Genomic DNA, 17,578 nt, shown 5'->3' on the forward strand with positions numbered 1-17,578 from the left:
TCTTTCAAAAGATAACTCTTTCTTATCCTTTTTTAACTCTTCTCATCATTTTGCCTACTCTTTAAAATATCAGATGGTTCCTTTTTTAGTCCAAGTATTCAGGTTCAACTAAAATCACTGATTTTCACAAACAACATATGCTTATTTTGTTCACTGCTTGTGGAATCATTTGCTATCTTATCTTTGTCTATCTTGAGTCATCCTCAGTCTGTAAGTGTGTCCTTCTTGTTTTAAGTCAGTCCTGGGCCCCAGGAGCCTCTTTAGAGGTCACTAGATGAAAGGGCCCTTTGGATAAATGTTTTAAAGGATCTCTATACTGCATTTTAAGCAAATACTTGACTGAAAATGCTCTTTTTTTCAAGTACAGTGATGTTAGAGTTGTTAAGCTTTTTCCCATTTATTGCTACTGAATTCACATATGTATCTTCAATATTCTATGCTGTAGTGGTCTCAATAGTTAGCACATTAATCATGCATTATCTTTTTTTTTTTTTTTCTCCCCCACTACCACAAATTATGCAGTCGAGTTTCCCACATTTGGGGAAATCGCAGGGGTCAGCACATCCGGAGTGCAATGGATAAGCCTCGCCCTGGGAAAACCACCTTCGTGATCATGGTATCTCCCCTGCCAGGTAAGTATAATCATGCATTATCTTTAGTAGGAACCTTTAGATCTTTGTAAAGTGTATGTGAGACATTTGGATTTAAATTGCACCTCATGCACTTTTCACATTGGCCATGCATAAAGAATAGGTTAGAACAGATTCTCTAGTCCATTTTGTAATGGCGTGACTTCATGACTATATTCAAATCAATGAAAGCGATCTGTAACAATTCCCGTACTTACCCTGGGAGGGTAGTTGTGTCTCCTTCATGCTCTCCTTTCTGCACCAGCTGAATGCAGAAGAAGGCAGAGTCCCAAGAGAGACAGAACCTAAGCCTCTACATGATAGCTTGGAAGAGAGCTGCCTTGCTGACCTAAACTCCCATAAGGACATGTTAGATGAGCAAGAAAAAAATTATGGAGTTTTAAGCCACTGAATTTTTTAGGGTTATTTATTCCTTTGTCTTAACTTATCAATGTAATTTTCAGGCACACTTTTAGCCTAAATATACTTTTGTAATGCATCATGCCTGTCTTTACTACTTAAAACTTAAGTGGTCTAAGAGTATTGCCCAGACTTCCCAGCCTGATCCTCAAAGACCTAAATTAAGTGATTTCAGCCTCTATTTCCAATGTCATCTTTCACTATTTCCTCCTGATACTAAATTATTGTCTACTTCCTGGGAGTGTCATAGTCCTACAAATTTCTTAGCTCTTGGCACACATCGTTCCCTCTGAATTTTTTCTTCTCTACATTCTTAGGAAATTCTGACTTCTCTTCAAGACTTTGTGTAATATAAATGATGTGTTGACATCTTGGTTAAGCATTAGTTGCTCTTCCCTAGGTGTTTTCAACTACTATGTGTCCATCATTACTGAAACACTTAGAACTTTTTATTGTAATCATTTGCGTACGTATATATTGCTTAATCTGTACAATGAATTGTTCAAGAATGGGAACCTTTCCATATTTGTCTTTATATCCAATGTATATTAAAAAGAAAAATTAGCAATGTCTGTTTAAAAGAATGGATAACCTTACATTTTCTTTAATGTGACTGTTTAATTTGATTGGCCTGAACTGCTTTTATTTATACTTCATCTCTGAATGCCCTTTTTAGGACACATACTTACAATCTTAGAAAGTAGCAGAGAAACTTATTTTCTATAATTTCACCTACTGAACTTGTGAAATATGGTTTTCTTTTTAACCATTTCAAAAATTCTTAAAAAGAAAATACTTCTAAGGTGTGTAGTACAGATGTAACTTTTAAGTCTTTCTCCTCAATAACCCCAAACTCTCCAGCTCCTTCAGCACATCCAGTAATTTAAGATTTAGAAAATTGACCTTATTCCCCATATAATAGAAAACATTGCAATCCTGTCAATAACTCTAAGGGATACCTTGGGCAGTGGATACAAAGCAGTGCTTCCCTTAAAGACTTTTGTCTCAAAGTTGATGATAAGATTCTAAAAATCCATTTTCCTTTTAAACTCAGATATATTCTTTATCTTTTTTGCATCATGACCACCTGTTGACACCACTCTGATTCCTTCTCCCCTTGAAATATGACTCACATCAAGGCTAGCTTTAAAGATTTCATTTAGAAGGATATGATATTGCTACATAAGACTTAAATCTGAAAATTAAATACACTGTTTTTAATAGTTACCTAATCATTCCTTCACATACAATTAAATTTGGTCTCTTTTCTTATAAAGATTTTAGCCCTCCAATGTATTCCTGGGCCATGCCCTTCCTCTTTGACTTTCTTTCTCTGTCTAGATTTTTGCCCTTAAATACCCAATCCCTGCTTTTTATTTTAACTTTTTCCATGGAAGTAATATTTACTGTTCCATAAAGCATAATTAAAAATTTCAGTCACTCAGTCGTGTCTGACTCTTTGCGACCAACTCCCAGAGACTACTTAAACTCATGTCCATCGCATCGGTGATGCCATCCAACCATCTCATCCTCTGTCATCCCCCTTTCCTCCCACCTTCAATCTTTCCCAGTATCAGGGGCTTTTTCAATGAGTCAGTTCTTCACATCAGGTGGCCAAAGTACTGGAGTTTCAGCTTCAGCATCAGCCCTTCCAATGAATATTCAGGACTGATTTCCTTTAAGATTTACTGATTGGATCTCCTTGCAGTCCAAAGGACTCTCAAGAGTCTTCTCCAACACCACAATTCAAAAGCATCAATTCTTTCACTCTCAATTTTCTTTATAGTCCAACTCTCACATCCGTACATGACTACTGGAAAAACCATAGCTTTGACTAGACCGACCTTTCTTGGTAAAGTAATGTCTCTGCTTTTTAATATGGAGTCTAGGTTGGTCATAACTTTTCTTCCAAGGAGCAGGCGTCTTTTAATTTCATGGCTGCAGTCACCATCTGCAGTGATTTTGGAGCCCTCCAAAATAAAGTCTCTACTGTTTCCATTGTTTCCACATCTATTTGCCATGAAATGATGGGAGTGGATGCCATGATCTTTGTTTCCTGAATGTTGAGTTTTAAGCCAACTTTTTCACTCTTCTGTTTCACTTTCATCAAGTGGCTCTTTAATTCTTCTTCAGTTTCTGCCATAAAAGTGGTGTCATCTGTGTTTCTGAGGCTATTGATGCATTATATCTTGTATCTATGATATTAGCATGAAATCTGGTAACTCATACTTAAGACTATTAACTCTTTACAAAATGGTTAAGAATTCATAGTTTGGTTGAACCAAAGGGCTCATGGTTCAGTTTACTTTTGAAGATCATTGTGAAGCAAACGAAAGTATATTCAGTTTTTGCTGTAGCTGTTTCTTGAAACCATGTAAATTTACTACTTAAGCTTAGTCCTAGGCAGTCAGTAGACAATTCTTCACTCAGGATCCTGTCAGATTCAAATCTATGTAACCCTAGAAGGACTTATGGTTGGAATGACTGATGCTCCAATACTTTTGCCACCTGATGTAAAGAACTGACTATTGAAAAAGACCCTGATACTGGGAAAGATTGAAGGCAGGAGGAGAAGGGAACGACAGAGGATTAGATGGTTGGATGGCATCACTGACTTGATGGGCATGAGTTTGAACAAGCTCCAGGAGTTGGTGATGGACAGAGAAGCCTGATGTGCTGCAGTCCGTGGGGGTCACAAAAAAATCAGACATGACTGAGCGACTGACCTGATCTGAAAGGTAACACATGCCCAGGTTCAAAGAATATATCACATGTATATGTATGTATCACTTTACTTCTAGTTTGGACATTGAACGATCCAGTATTAGAAACTATGGTCATTTACTCCAGCACAGTGCTCTGTGTCAAAGGTAACTGAGAAAATCACCTCCTAAATCCAGGGCATAAATCTCAGTATTCCCTCTGAAGTCAGTTAAACTTCTTTCTCTGTTTTAGGAACTGGGTTTCCTCCTGTTAAAGTTTCTTTACAGATACAGGGAAAATAGGTGGTGTATCCTAAATTTGAATGCATCATCAAAACTCTTTGTAAGGAGTGTCTCTAGGAAATATTTACTGAAACAGCATCTGCCACCCCGACTCTATTTTGAAACCTTTTCCTCTGTGATTTCTGAAGTAAAATCTCAAGCAGAAGTATGGAGGAAATGACTAAAAATGTGTGCATTTATCAATCATATTTGGGTAATTCTTCAAGATTTTCATAATTTGCATTGTATATCCTAAGAACTATCTCAATAATTAGTGTCAATTTTGATTCTTATATCAAAGTTTGTTCATTTGAAGACTATCAATGGACTATAATTATCGTAAAATGTTTACAGACTCTTTTTTTTAATGAGGAAAAGTACACATGTGTATAAGGTATATGACTAAGTTTAGTTTGAAAACATTGTTCTCTTGTAAAGATTTTCTGGGAATAATAAATCACAGCACAGGTTCCCCTAACATCAGAGAAGATGAGTGTTCTGTTTCACAAGGTTCAGCAAGCAAATATTTTATCAAATATTTTGTCACCTCTAACCATGGTTTACTTATTTTTCAAGCTGGTATTATGGGATACACACTATCTAGGTCCTCACCTCTCCTGTCATATAAGTCACATTTCAGGTTCTGTTACTTGTAGCATCCACTTCTGTTGGCATTTTATATTCTGCAGATAGCATAAAATCCTACTGTAGTGACTTGAAGGTATAACAGTATGTTGGTTTTGCACCATAAATTATCCAAGGGTAAGCAATCCAGTATTAAAAAGGGACAAAATTTCTTCTTCTGGTCACACATTCCTAGTATGTAGAGTTTCCTCTTGACATTTGCTGTATTACACTCACATAGTGGAAGCTATCCCTTTGCTACTTTTATTTTATTCTTGAGAGAAAGAAGACCACTAAGTACAATGAAGAGGGTGAGTTAGTAAAAAGTAAATGGTAAAAAAAATAAAGAAAGATACTTTTTTTTTTCTTTTAGTAAGGACTTCTGTTTACATATTATAGACCAAAACTGAGGCCCAAGGTTGGCCCAGTAATGAGAAAAAAATGATCATGAGAAGAGGTTGTTGCTATTGTGAGTGAGAATTTGCTTCGCCAGCTTAAACTATTTGCTTCATGAGTGAAATTTCAAATTTTATGATTTTATCCAAGAGGCTAGTTTCAAATCAGTTTCAAAGATAATGTAAATAAATTCTAGGATATATAAGGTGATTTTTAATAAATTATCACTTAAGCATTGAGTAGTACTTTAAAAAATAATGTGTCCCTAGTGGCTAAGTCGGTAAAGAATCTGCCTGCAATGCAGGAGACCTGGGTTTGATGCTTGGGTCAGGAAGATCCCCTATAGGAGGAAATGACAACACACTCCAGAATTCTTGCCTAGAGAATTCCATTGACAGAGGAGCCTGGCAGGCTATTGTCCATAGGGTAGCAAAGAGTCAGAGATGACTGAGTGGCTAACACTTTCACTTTCACTAAGCATTGAGTGATGCTTTACAAAATAATAAGCAAAATTTACATATATCATGATAAATTTAATTACACTGCTATCTAAATTTATAAGAATCACATGGTATCAAGAACCTGCTATAGTCCATCTCTGTGCATGTCACCAAAAAATGAGTTAAATTTTTCAGAAAATAGTGAAACTCTCTTCAGTCTATAGTATAGTGGAGGATGGTAAATTATGAGAAGTTGTAGTTATTTTCTGAGAAGCAGAGCTCAGATCCAAGAGAAGGACACTCACGTATTTGAGTTCCAACTAATACTGTGTTGAGAAACCAAGTTAGTGGGCCTTAAGTAGAATAAGCAAATCTTTCATTACATAACATAAGACAATTTTGAGAGAGAAATAAGATGCAATTAATAATGTTTGTCAGTAAATGTAAACCAGAATTTTTCTGAGAAAACCAATATTTATGGTCACTCTAGTAATGACCATTATGTTAAAATGAGATAGAAAATAATAGAATAGAATATATATTATTAAAGGTTATCCCATAGTAAAGACATTGTTTCATTGTTTTCTTTTGTTCATATATATATATATATACACATATATATATATATATATTTCAGTTCAGTTCAGTTCAAAAAATAATAATAAGTCGTGTCAGACTTTATGCTACCCCACAAATTGCAACACGCCAGGGCTCCCTGTCCATCACCAACTCCCGGAGTTCACTCAAACTCATGTCCACAACCTAGATAGCATTTTCAAAAGCAGAGACATTACTTTGCCAACAAAGGTCCGTCTAGTCAAGGCTATGGTTTTTCCAGTGGTCATGTATGGATGTCAGAGTTGGACTGTGAAGAAAGCTGAGTGCCAAAGAATTGATGCTTTTCAACTGTGGCATTGGAGAAGACTCTTGAGAGTCCCTTGGACTGCAAGGAGATCCAACCAGTCCACCCTAAAGGAGATCGGTCCTGGGTGTTCTTTGGAAGGAATGATGCTAAAGCTGAAACTCCAGTACTTTGGCCACCTCATGCAAAGAGTTGACTCATTGGAAAAGACTCTGATGCTGGGAGGGATTGGGGGCAGGAGGAGAAGGGGACGACAGAGGATGAAATGGCTGGATGGCATCACTGACTCGATGAAAAAGAAAAGAAAAAAAGATAAATGTGCAATATGATGGATCTGTCAACTTAACAATAACAACAAAACCTGGAAAACGAGGTTCTGCTATTCTCAACACTCTCAACTGTCTCTTCTAAACAACTTAAGAGTCAATCATAGCCAATAGTTTTTTATTAGAAAAAATAAGAGCCTCATGATGACTAGACCACTAGGAAGTCTTTATTATTTGTTTTTCTGAAAATATTTTTCCATGTTCTTAGGGTTCTACTTTAGTCCAGAGGCTCTGAAAAATTTTGTCTATCACTTTATTATTCAATAAATACTAAATATATGTATTGGCTATGATTGACTCTTAAGTTGTTTAGAAGAGACAGTTGAGAATGTTAAGAATAGCAGGACCTCATTATCCAGGTTTTGTTGTTATTGTTAAGTTGACAGATCCATCACATTGCATATTTATCTTTTTTTTTTCTTTTGGTAAGAACATTTAAGTTCTACTTTCTAAACAAAAACAGCTAGTGGGTCAAAGAAGAACTCAAAAGAGAAACAGGGTTATTGAATATCCTTTAAAAGTTTGGAGAAAAGATGATAGCAAAAGTAATAAATCTAAATGACGTCAATACATACACTCAAACAAGATTGTGCAGTCTTGAAGATTAGACATCAAGCCCATTTAGAATCTATGTTCAGTTCAGTTCAGTCACTCAGTCGTGTCTGATTCTTTGCAATCCCATGAATCGCAGCACACCAGGCCTCCCTGTCCATCACCAACTCCTGGAGTTTACCCAAACTCATGTCCATTGAGTCGGTGATGCCATCCAGCCATCTCATTCTCTGTTGTCCCCTTCTCCTCCTGCTCCCAATCCCTCCCAGCATGAGAGTCTTTTCCAATGAGTCAACTCTTCACATGAGGTGGCCAAAGTATTGGAGTTTCAGCTTCAACATCAGTCCTTCCAAAGAACACACAGGACCGATTTCCTTTAGGATGGACTGATTGGATTTCCTTGCAGTCCAAGGGACTCTCAAGGGTCTTCTCCAACACCACAGTTCAAAAGCATCAATTCTTCGGTGCTCAGCCTTCTTGACAGTCCAACTCTCACATCCATACATGACCACTGGAAAAACCATAGCCTTGACTAGACAGACCTTTGTTGGTAAAGTAATGTCTCTTCTTTTCAATATGCTATCTAGGTTGGTCATCGGAGAAGGCAATGGCACCCACTCCAGTAGTTTTGCCTGGAAAATCTCATGGATGGAGGAGCCTGGTAGGATGCAGTTCATGAGGTCACTAAGAGTCAGACATGACTGAACGACTTCACTTACACTTTTCACTTTCATGCATTGGAGAAGGAAATGGCAACCATTCCAGTGTTCTTGCCTGGAGAATCCTAGGGACAGAGGAGCCTGGTAGGAGGCTGTCTGTGAGGTTGCACAGAGTCTGACATGACTGAAGTGACTTAGCAGCAGCAGCAGCAGATTGGTCATAACTTTCTTTTCAAGGAGTAAGTGTCTTTTAATTTCATGGCTGCAGTCACCATCTGCAGTGATTTTGGAGCCCCCCAAAATAAAGTCAGCCACTATTTCCACTGTTTCCCCATCTATTTCCCATGAAGTGATGAGACCAGATGCCATGATCTTCGTTTTCTTAATGTTGAGTTTTAAGCCAACTTTTCACTCTCCTCTTTCACTTTCATCAAGAGGCTTTTGAGTTCCTCTTCACTTTCTGCCATAAGGGTGGTGTCATCTGCATATCTCAGGTTATTGATATTTCTCCTGGCAATCTTGATTCCAGCTTGTGCTTCTTCCAGCCCAGCGCTTCTCATGATGTATTCTGCATATAAGTTAGATAAGCAGGGTGACAATATCCAGCCTTGATGTACTCCTTTTCCTATTTGGAACCAGTCTGTTGTTCCATGTCCAGTTCTAACTGTTGCTTCCTGACCTGCATATAGGTTTCTCAAGAGGCAGGTCAGGTGTTCTGTTATTCCCATCTTTCAGAATTTTCCACAGTTTAATGTGATCCACACAGTCAAAGGCTTTGGCATAGTCAATAAAACAGAAATAGATATTTTTCTGGAACACTCTTGGTTTTTCAATGATCCGGTGGATGTTGGCAATTTGATCTCTGGTTCCTCTGCCTTTTCTAAAACCAGCTTGAACATCTGGAAGTTCACGTTTCACATATTGCTGAAGCCTGGTTGGAGAATTTTGAGTATGACTTTACTAGTGTATGAGATGAGTGCAATTGTGTGGTAGTTTGAGCATTCTCTGGCATTGCCTTTCTTTGGGATTGGAATGAAAACTAACCTTTTCCAGTCCTGTGGCCACTAGTAGGCAGGACCAATTTCAGTGTTATTCATTCAGCTACCAAAAGTAACTTATCTTTTTCAGCTGCTAAAGATATTGAAGAAAAAGGTGGAAAAAATGTCATTGTTCATGCACTATGAGCAAAGAAGTGAAAGTGAAGTCGCTCGGTCGTGTCCGACTCCTAGTGACCCCATGGACTGCAGCCCACCAGGCGTCTCTGTCCACAGGCAATCCACAGGGATTTTACAGGCAAGAGTACTGGAGTGGGGTGCCATTGCCTTCTCCAATGAGCAGAGAAAGTCAGATAGAAAAGGAAGAATTTCAATTACACAGTCATAGTACTAGTGGAGAATGTAGAAGAGGATTTTCATAAACTTAAAACCTCTTTCTGCTGGAGTAGCTGAGACTTAATTTAGTCTGACCTTTTTCACCTTGAAGTCAGATCTAAATGCTGGAGGGTTTACATGGCACAGAGTCATGTGTGTGGGTTGTACCGGTCTCTGGTTGTTTAATATCCATGTTTGCTTATGGTGAACCTTCCATCGCCTGCTTCATGATCTTAAGCATCAATCAATGAAAACCACTCTCGATTTGGCATCTTCCCTGACACTTCTGTGTGATACTGGAGGGAAGTGAAATAATAAGTCTTCTTTCTATAAACTGCTCTGAGTTGTGAAATCTCTCTTCCTAGGCACTCTTTCTCCATGTAGCTGGGGAAAGAATGCAAAACACAGAAACTCTGGGACATTTCTCTATGTCTATATTCTCAGCAGTTCCCTGCTAGTTCTCCTCCATTCTCTAAACCTGAGAAAACCTTTAGTAGCTTTGAGAGATGGGAAGAAAAGGAAAATCTTTCCCTTTTAAAACCCCAAGTCTTTTGACTAAATAAAAGAGCCCTATTAAGTCTGAAATCATGAGAATTTCTTTCTTTCTATGTATACTACCATATCACTCCTTTGAGGTGATGAGAAGAAAGGTGACTTAGGAAAAATGACTAAGAAGGAAAATAGGAAGTATCAGTTTATATTTCAGTTTATAATATATATGTATATGTATTTATATAGAGTAAAATTGTATATTATATACTATATATTTTATAAGAAGATTTATAAAATAAGATGAAGTATAATATCCTATATTTATAAACATATTTACAAAATAAGACTATAAAATGTAACTTACTTTTCAAGTTTTTAATTTAATAAAACATCATAGTTTTCTATAGGAAATATAGGTATAAAATTATAGAAATAGTGCTCACTTGAAGAATATAAAATACTTTATTTTCTAAATGCCCCAGTTCAGTCACTCAGTAGTGTCCAACTCTTTGTGACCCCATGGACTGCAGCACACCAGGCTTCCCTGTACAGTCTTCCCTGTACAACTCCCAGAGCTTGCTCAAACTCATGTCCGCTGAGATGCTGATGCCATCCAACAGTCTCATCCTCTGCCATCCCCTTTTCCTTCTACATTCAATCTTTCCCAGCATCAGCGTCTTTTCCAATGAGTTAGTTCTTCACATCAGGTGGCCATAGTATTGGAGTTTCAGCTTCAGCATCGGTCCTTCGAATGAATATTCAGGACTTAACTTCCTTTAGTATTGACTGGTTTGATCTCCTTGAGGTCCAAAGGACTCTGAAGAGTCTTTTGCAACACCACAATTCAAAAGTATCAATTCTATACATCTGTGTCTCTTTTGCTGTCTTGCATACAGGGTTATCATTACCATCTTTCTAAATTCCATATATATGTGTTAGTATACTGTATTGGTGTTTTTCTTTCTGGCTTACTTCACTCTGTATAATAGGCTCCAGTTTCAATACAATATTGTAAAGTAATTAGCCTCCAATTAAAATAAATAAATTTAAATTAAAAGTGTCAATTCTTCAGTGTTCAGCTTTTCTTATGGTCCCACTCTTACATCCATATATGATACTAGAAAAACCATAGCTTTGACTATATGAACCTTTGTCAGTAAAGTAATGTCTCTGCTTTTTAATATGCTATCTAGATTTGTCATAGCTTTTCCTCCAAGGAGCAAGTGTCTTTTAATTTCATGGCTGCAGTCACCATCTACAGTGATTTTGGAGCCCAAGGAAATAAAATCTGTCACTGTTTCCATTGTTTCCCCATCTATTTGCCATGAAGTTATGGAATGAGATGCCATGATCTTCAGTTTTTGAATGTTGAATTTTAAGTCAGCTTTTTCATTCTCTTCTTTCACTTTCTTCAAGAGGCTCTTTAGTTCCTCTTCTCTTTCAGCCGTAAGGGGGATATCATCTGCATATCTGAGGTTATTGACTTTTCTCCCAGCAATCTTGATCCCAGCTTGTGCATCATCCAGTCTGGCATTTTGCATGATAAACTCTGCATATAAGTTAAATAAGCAGGGTGACAATATATAGTCTTAATGTTCTCCGTTCCCAGTTTGGAACCAGTCCATTGTTCCATGTCCGGTTCTAACTGTTGCTTCTTGACCTGCATACAGATTTCTCAGGAGGCAGGTAAGGTGGTCTGGTATTCCCATCTCTCTATGAATGTTCCAGTTTGTTGTGATCCACACAGTCAAAGGCTTCAGTATAGTCAATTAAGCAGAAGTAGATATTTTTCTGGAACTCTCTTGCTTTTTCCATGATCCAGTGGATGTTGACAATTTGACCTCTGGTTCCTCTGCCTATTCCAAATCCAGCTTGGACATCTGGAATTTCTCGGTTCACATACTGTTGAAGTCTAGCTTAGAGAATTTTGAGTATTTTACTCTGCTAGCATGTGAGACGAGTGGATGTGTGGTAGTTTGAGCATTCTTTGGCAGTGCCTTTCTTTGGGATTGGAATGAAAGCTGACCTTTTCCAGTTCTGTGGCCACTGGACTAAATGCCTACTTTTCTAAATAAAATGTAGTTTCTCAATAAATATTTGTTAAAAAAAATTAATGCCTACTTGATGGACTTTTGATTGGATTTCTAAATTAATTTCACAAACTTGACTACTGCCAAAGTTATGTTTTAACATTTCCTCTTACCTAAACATTGGATTTAGGAACTTAATTTTTATTTGAATTTCCTCTTCACTTTATTAAGAAGAATAGTCTGAAACATAGTGAATTCCTCATTAAATAATTGCCAGATATCTATTTTTTAAATCATGCTGTTTTTGTTTTAATTACTCTGTTTTCATTAAAATATTTTATCAGTTATTATTTAATATGTTGGTGATTGAAAATTAAAATAGATTATATTAATTTCAAAAAGTTTGTCTTCTTTATGGAAGATTAATTGAGAAATAATTACATTGTGTCCCAATATATGACAGCAGGGTTTGTGAGAAGTCTTACAGTCTAAGAACTGATTTCTCTTCAAAATTCTACTGTGGTTTGCAACTGTTTTCATAGCCTACTATTTAATGCTTATCCCTCTTCCTGGTTCCCGGGTAGCTGTGATGGTTATAGGTCATGTCACCTTCTAGTCTTTTTTTTTTTTTCTAACTTTATGCGTGGCTTCTTAAAGATGATCCTGTTGCATTTTGTTTTCAGGGCAAAAGTCTTGCAGCTGTACCAAAGCTGCCAAATTCGGTGCCTCATTCCTAATACTTAGGTTTTATAATGTAACTTGTGTGTGTTAAGTTCAGTCTCCAACTGTGTCATAAGTTCAGTCTCCAACTGTGTCATATCATCTACCTTAACCCTGAACTTCCTTTTTTACTGATGGTTGAGAGTCATGGTCGTGGTAGAAAGAGGTGGAGAGGGTCTATACAAAAAAATGGACAAAGATATGCAATGGAATTTATCTTAACTCCTCTTTTCCTTATGGTGTCATAGAGGATAATGGGACAGAGACATGTCAGTGACTTAAAAGTGCAGGTGAAGTGGATGACCACCTTAACAGAAATAATTTATCACTTTGGATGTACCTCTGATAGGAAAACATCAGTTCTCATATAAAAGACATTTAAAATGGTTCCCATCCTAATAGAACACTGCAAATTGCTATGGTACAAACAAGGAATGGATGGCTATCTTGTGCTGTCAGGGAATATTTATCAGAGCTGGGTTTGAATGAATGAATAGCAATTCACCATTTTTAACCTTGGAAATAATTATACACGAAGAGACAACAATGTACACACACAAGTGTATGGGATTATGGAAGTGCATAAAGTGTTACTTGGTTCTAAGTGGGTGACCTGGTAAAAGTAGTGGTGACGTGGTAAAAGTAGTGGAAGAAGAAAAGAAAGCTGGTAAGAAATCAATCTGAGTAGTAGACTGGCTATAGATTTTGAAGGACTCTATCTCTAGTACTAAAGTTTTAAGGCTTGATTCTACCCATAGTGTTAATAACTTAGTAATTGTTGTTTGCTCTCTCTAATTTCAGTGAAACAGCATAGAAAGATTTTTTCAAATGACACATTTGCAATCCACTGTGATTGCTTCTAATTTAAACCCTGACAGTGTTTCCAGAATAATTTCTATTTATATCACTATTCAGCAGTTCTCAGAACTGAGTTTATTTCAGAGTGAGCCTTCAGGATGCATCTTCAGAGAGTTATATCAAGAGTTGTACCATTCAGATGTATTCTTTGTTTAACATCGATGTAAATCTATGGAAATAAAGATATAGAATATTGAGAATTTTCATTATGATCAATAAGATTCTGTTACCCTGCACGTCCTTATTTAATATGTATATCTTTTAGGACACAAAGGAAATAACCTTGCTATTCCTCTATTTTCTTCAGTACAGTTTTTTGTTATGTTTTACATTTGCTGCAAGTATTAGAAATGGATTAAAGTCTGATGTATGATCAAACTATAGTTTTACTGTAGCTCCTTTTAATTTACCTGTGTTTCATTATACCCCCTAACACCTTAGCATAATTTCAATATCAGGGTATTAACAAGACATTTTATATTGAACTACCTACCAAATCTAACCATGAACTGTGTTGCCAAAGAAGATAATTTTCATAGAATTTAAATTTGAGTCATTTTCCAGTTTGCAAGTTGAATCCTAAAGATAATGTTATTGTGATTTTTACCCATACAAGTACCCATGCCATAGTCAATACCTAAATACCTAATGTGGCTGTAAAGCTGGAAAAAGATAATGCATTAATGAAAGTCTTCCTAGGATAGGAGCCATACTTCTACCTTCCTTATGGTGATGATGTTCCTGAAAATAGCCTGTCAAAAATGAGACAAAGAGTTGGGAAAACTTCATGGCAAATTTAACTGAGAAATAACTGTTTTCTCCATCAAGAGAATTGCCTGATAAATGTTTTGCAGAATTTAAAAGTCATTCCAAAATTAGTTTCAAAGAACTGATTGCAAATGACAGTCCCCAAATGTGTTTCTTTCCTTCTTCTTTTTCTCCCTGTCATTGCCAACTCAGAGCATTAAGGAAATCTAACACTGAAAAAGGACTACTCCTGTGAGATGTGAAAATAATTATATGTTCTGCTTGAACTGATAGGCAGAGAAACATTTTGTCTCAGATTCTGCAAAGCATGTCAATTTTGAGTTTGCATGTTTTCTGTTTCTACTACCCACCAGTTGGAGAAGCAGTGATTGGAAAACAAAAGCATTATCTTTACAGCAAAAAACCTTGAAAATTGGATAGATGACATACTTTTCCACTTTTAGTGTAAAATGAATGAAAAGTATGTTATTTCCTGCTGTAGGTTTTGGGAGAGAGAAAAGAAATGGTTTTACAAATACAGCCTCAATAATTTTAATATAGCTAGTTCTGTTGCATTAAAAATAGAGTATTTTTAGTATACATCTTAATGGAGTCACTGTGATTTAGAAAAATGTTTCTCAGAATGACATTTCATAAAATGAATCTGGTTTTTCATTGACTTCTTTTAAATTTTTAATCCAAGTTTATTTCCTATGTAAAAGAAATGCCCAGTAAAGCAAATTATAAACATTTAAAAATGAATCAGACTTTTTTAGATTGTTGGCTACTATAATACTAGTAGTGATTTTGCCAAAGTTGAATGCTATTATACTTTTATTGATTTTGCAAATTTCCATTACTTTGCAACATTCCAGCTCCTCATTCTCTGCTGTTGATAGTTTCCAGGTCCCATTCTGGCTTTTGTCATATCTTGGTAGACCAAACACTTGTTTTGTTGACCTGAAATCAACTATTTTCCAATTTTTTTTTAAGGTCTTGGACAACTTAAGTAACACTGATGCACCCTGGCATCCCACCACACGACTGAATATTCTCTCTCTCTCCTTCTGCTCTTCTCCACTTTCTAGTCCTCTCTGCCTTTTCACTTTTTCTTCCACTATATTTCTTAGCACCCACCATGTTATTTCTCTCTGGCTGGGTTTGTCAATTTGAATACTTCCCATTTTATTACACAAGACAATTGAAGAATATCCACAAACCATTTGTGAACAAGAGTCTTTGTCTTTCTTAACTAACAGGCCCATCAGAGTCCGTTAAAGTATTTTTTTTATGTTTTGAAAGATCTATTTATTCTACCAGAGAGATTATTGCTATCTAGAAGACATAAATAGCCAGAGTCAGCTATTTAATATTTTATACTTATTTAATAACATTTATTTTCATAGCATACATAAGGAAAATTATTTTATCAACACAAAGAGAAATGGTAAAATCTCAGATTACTTCCTTAAAAGAAATTAGTATATGGAAAATTTTTTACCTAAATAAAAAGGAGATCTATACATCAAGATAATTTGTCAGAAATTATAATATTTATATTTATTACCATTGAGATATAAATTGATGTGGAAGATGTCATCGAATATTAAGATTATTATTTTTTCTGCAAGACTGGAAGCTCTATTTTGCCAGACACCTGCCACAGGTGCTATAACTGACCATTCCTCTACATGGTGGCTAGTGAGATTTGTTCACATTTTCAAATGTAGTCCATACATACAGGTAGTGATCCTTCTTTGAACACATAACTTTTCTGATAACTGAACACCTTTGAACAATAACTATAGGTTTGAAATTTTGGACAGATCTCAATCTGCTTAAGCTTCACTCCTGGAATATCTCTTAAACATTGTCACGATGACCAATAATTTTTCTAGGGCCAATAACTGGTAGTAATATTGGAGGTGCACTTATGAAAATGGTACTCTTCTGTCATAGAATTGACATCCAGCTAACACCACCTATATGACAGTGATATTTTTCACTTTCTGGAGCTCCTGACCACACCCTCAATTAATAAGGAAAAGACCTTGAAATCTCCATTTACTTTCCACCTCCTGAGAATATCTAAAAAAGTGTATCAAGTGGATAGTAAGGAAATATATTTGTTGCAAAATCTCCTGTGATAAATCCTTTTAAACTATTTTCTGTCCTTATCCACATGGAACACCTCTCTCTCTTTCAGAATAACTATGTTGTGTAAACAAAAGTTTCATATTAATCTTGATCACGCCAGTATTCTGGCAGCCAACAGTAGTCCAGGGTTACAGACCCCCGAGGGAACATCCAGGACACTGTTTCATATATATAAATCAGCAGTGTAAGAAAAGTGACAGCTAATGGTAAGAACCACAGGAAATTATACTCAAGTAGGAAATGTAGTTTTACTTGAGTAAATATTCAAGTTCCAACAGTCTCACACACAGGAATATATAAGAATTACTACTTGGGCTCCTTCACAGTAATGGCATCATGAGACTGTAACTATTTTCTTTCTTCACCCTGTGTCATCACTTCTAGTAACTACAAGCCTGCACTTCTCCATGTGCTTTTTTCCTATTTCCTAATGTTTTTGTTGTGGTCAGTCTATGTAGTTGCTTCCTACTGTCAGTGGCCTGCCTAATGATGAAGAAGTGTTTTAAGTGTGGTGTAACAGAGCTTTCATATTTTTCATGAGATGATTTAGTACTTGAGAGGGATATGAACCAGGAGAATAACCACTGCATTATACATAGCATGTCAAGAAAGTTGTGGAACACACCTGGGCTGTATAAAAAGAATATATAAGCCCAAATCCCACTACAGTAATTCTGGTTTGGGGTAGAATCTTTTCTTCTCTCTTAGAATAGAGCATTTATTTAAAAAACTAGATGTGTTAAATGATTACTTTGTCTTTGGAAGTCAAATATTCCATACCACACTCTCTTTTTCTCCTCTTTTCCATCATTTTACCTCTTCTTGAGTCTAAGTACATCTTAAATATACTATTATGTCTCAAACAAAAAGTTAGTGAATAAAAATTACACTTCTCCTATTCCATGAACTGAAAATATGACTAAGAAGCTCTTTGACAAGGGGAGATTAAGCAGCTGGTTTAACGGACACTGAAGGTTGGAGTTAGAAGGGCAAGCAGTAACAGGAGGCCTGGCCATATCCTAGCAGAGCTGTGATTACCAGGCTGGGATTCAAAGCAGATATCCAGGCACTAGTAAAAAGAAATGCAATAGCAGGTACCTGTAATTATTGAAAAGTAAGAGAAACAACTTCCATTATCATTTAAGGAGAAAGGATATGTGTACAGGGATAAAATAAAAGGAAACTTTTCTACTATTGTTGTTCTCCCTTTTAGAAAGACTGTATGATCAGTGCAGAGACAAAGGAAACATGTTATTATATATAATGATATCATTATAGTCTATTTACTTTTGTTTTTCTGTCTTTTTAATCT

General features: G+C 36.2%; 1 pseudogene; it reads right to left on the reverse strand.

Moving 5' to 3' along the window:
- Positions 1-500: 500 nt before the first annotated feature.
- On the reverse strand, positions 501-640 carry LOC112447937 (uncharacterized; annotated as a pseudogene).
- Positions 641-17,578: the final 16,938 nt, after the last annotated feature.

This window comes from Bos taurus, chromosome 8, assembly GCF_002263795.3.
Source record: "Bos taurus isolate L1 Dominette 01449 registration number 42190680 breed Hereford chromosome 8, ARS-UCD2.0, whole genome shotgun sequence".
Classification (NCBI taxonomy): Eukaryota; Metazoa; Chordata; class Mammalia; order Artiodactyla; family Bovidae; genus Bos; species Bos taurus.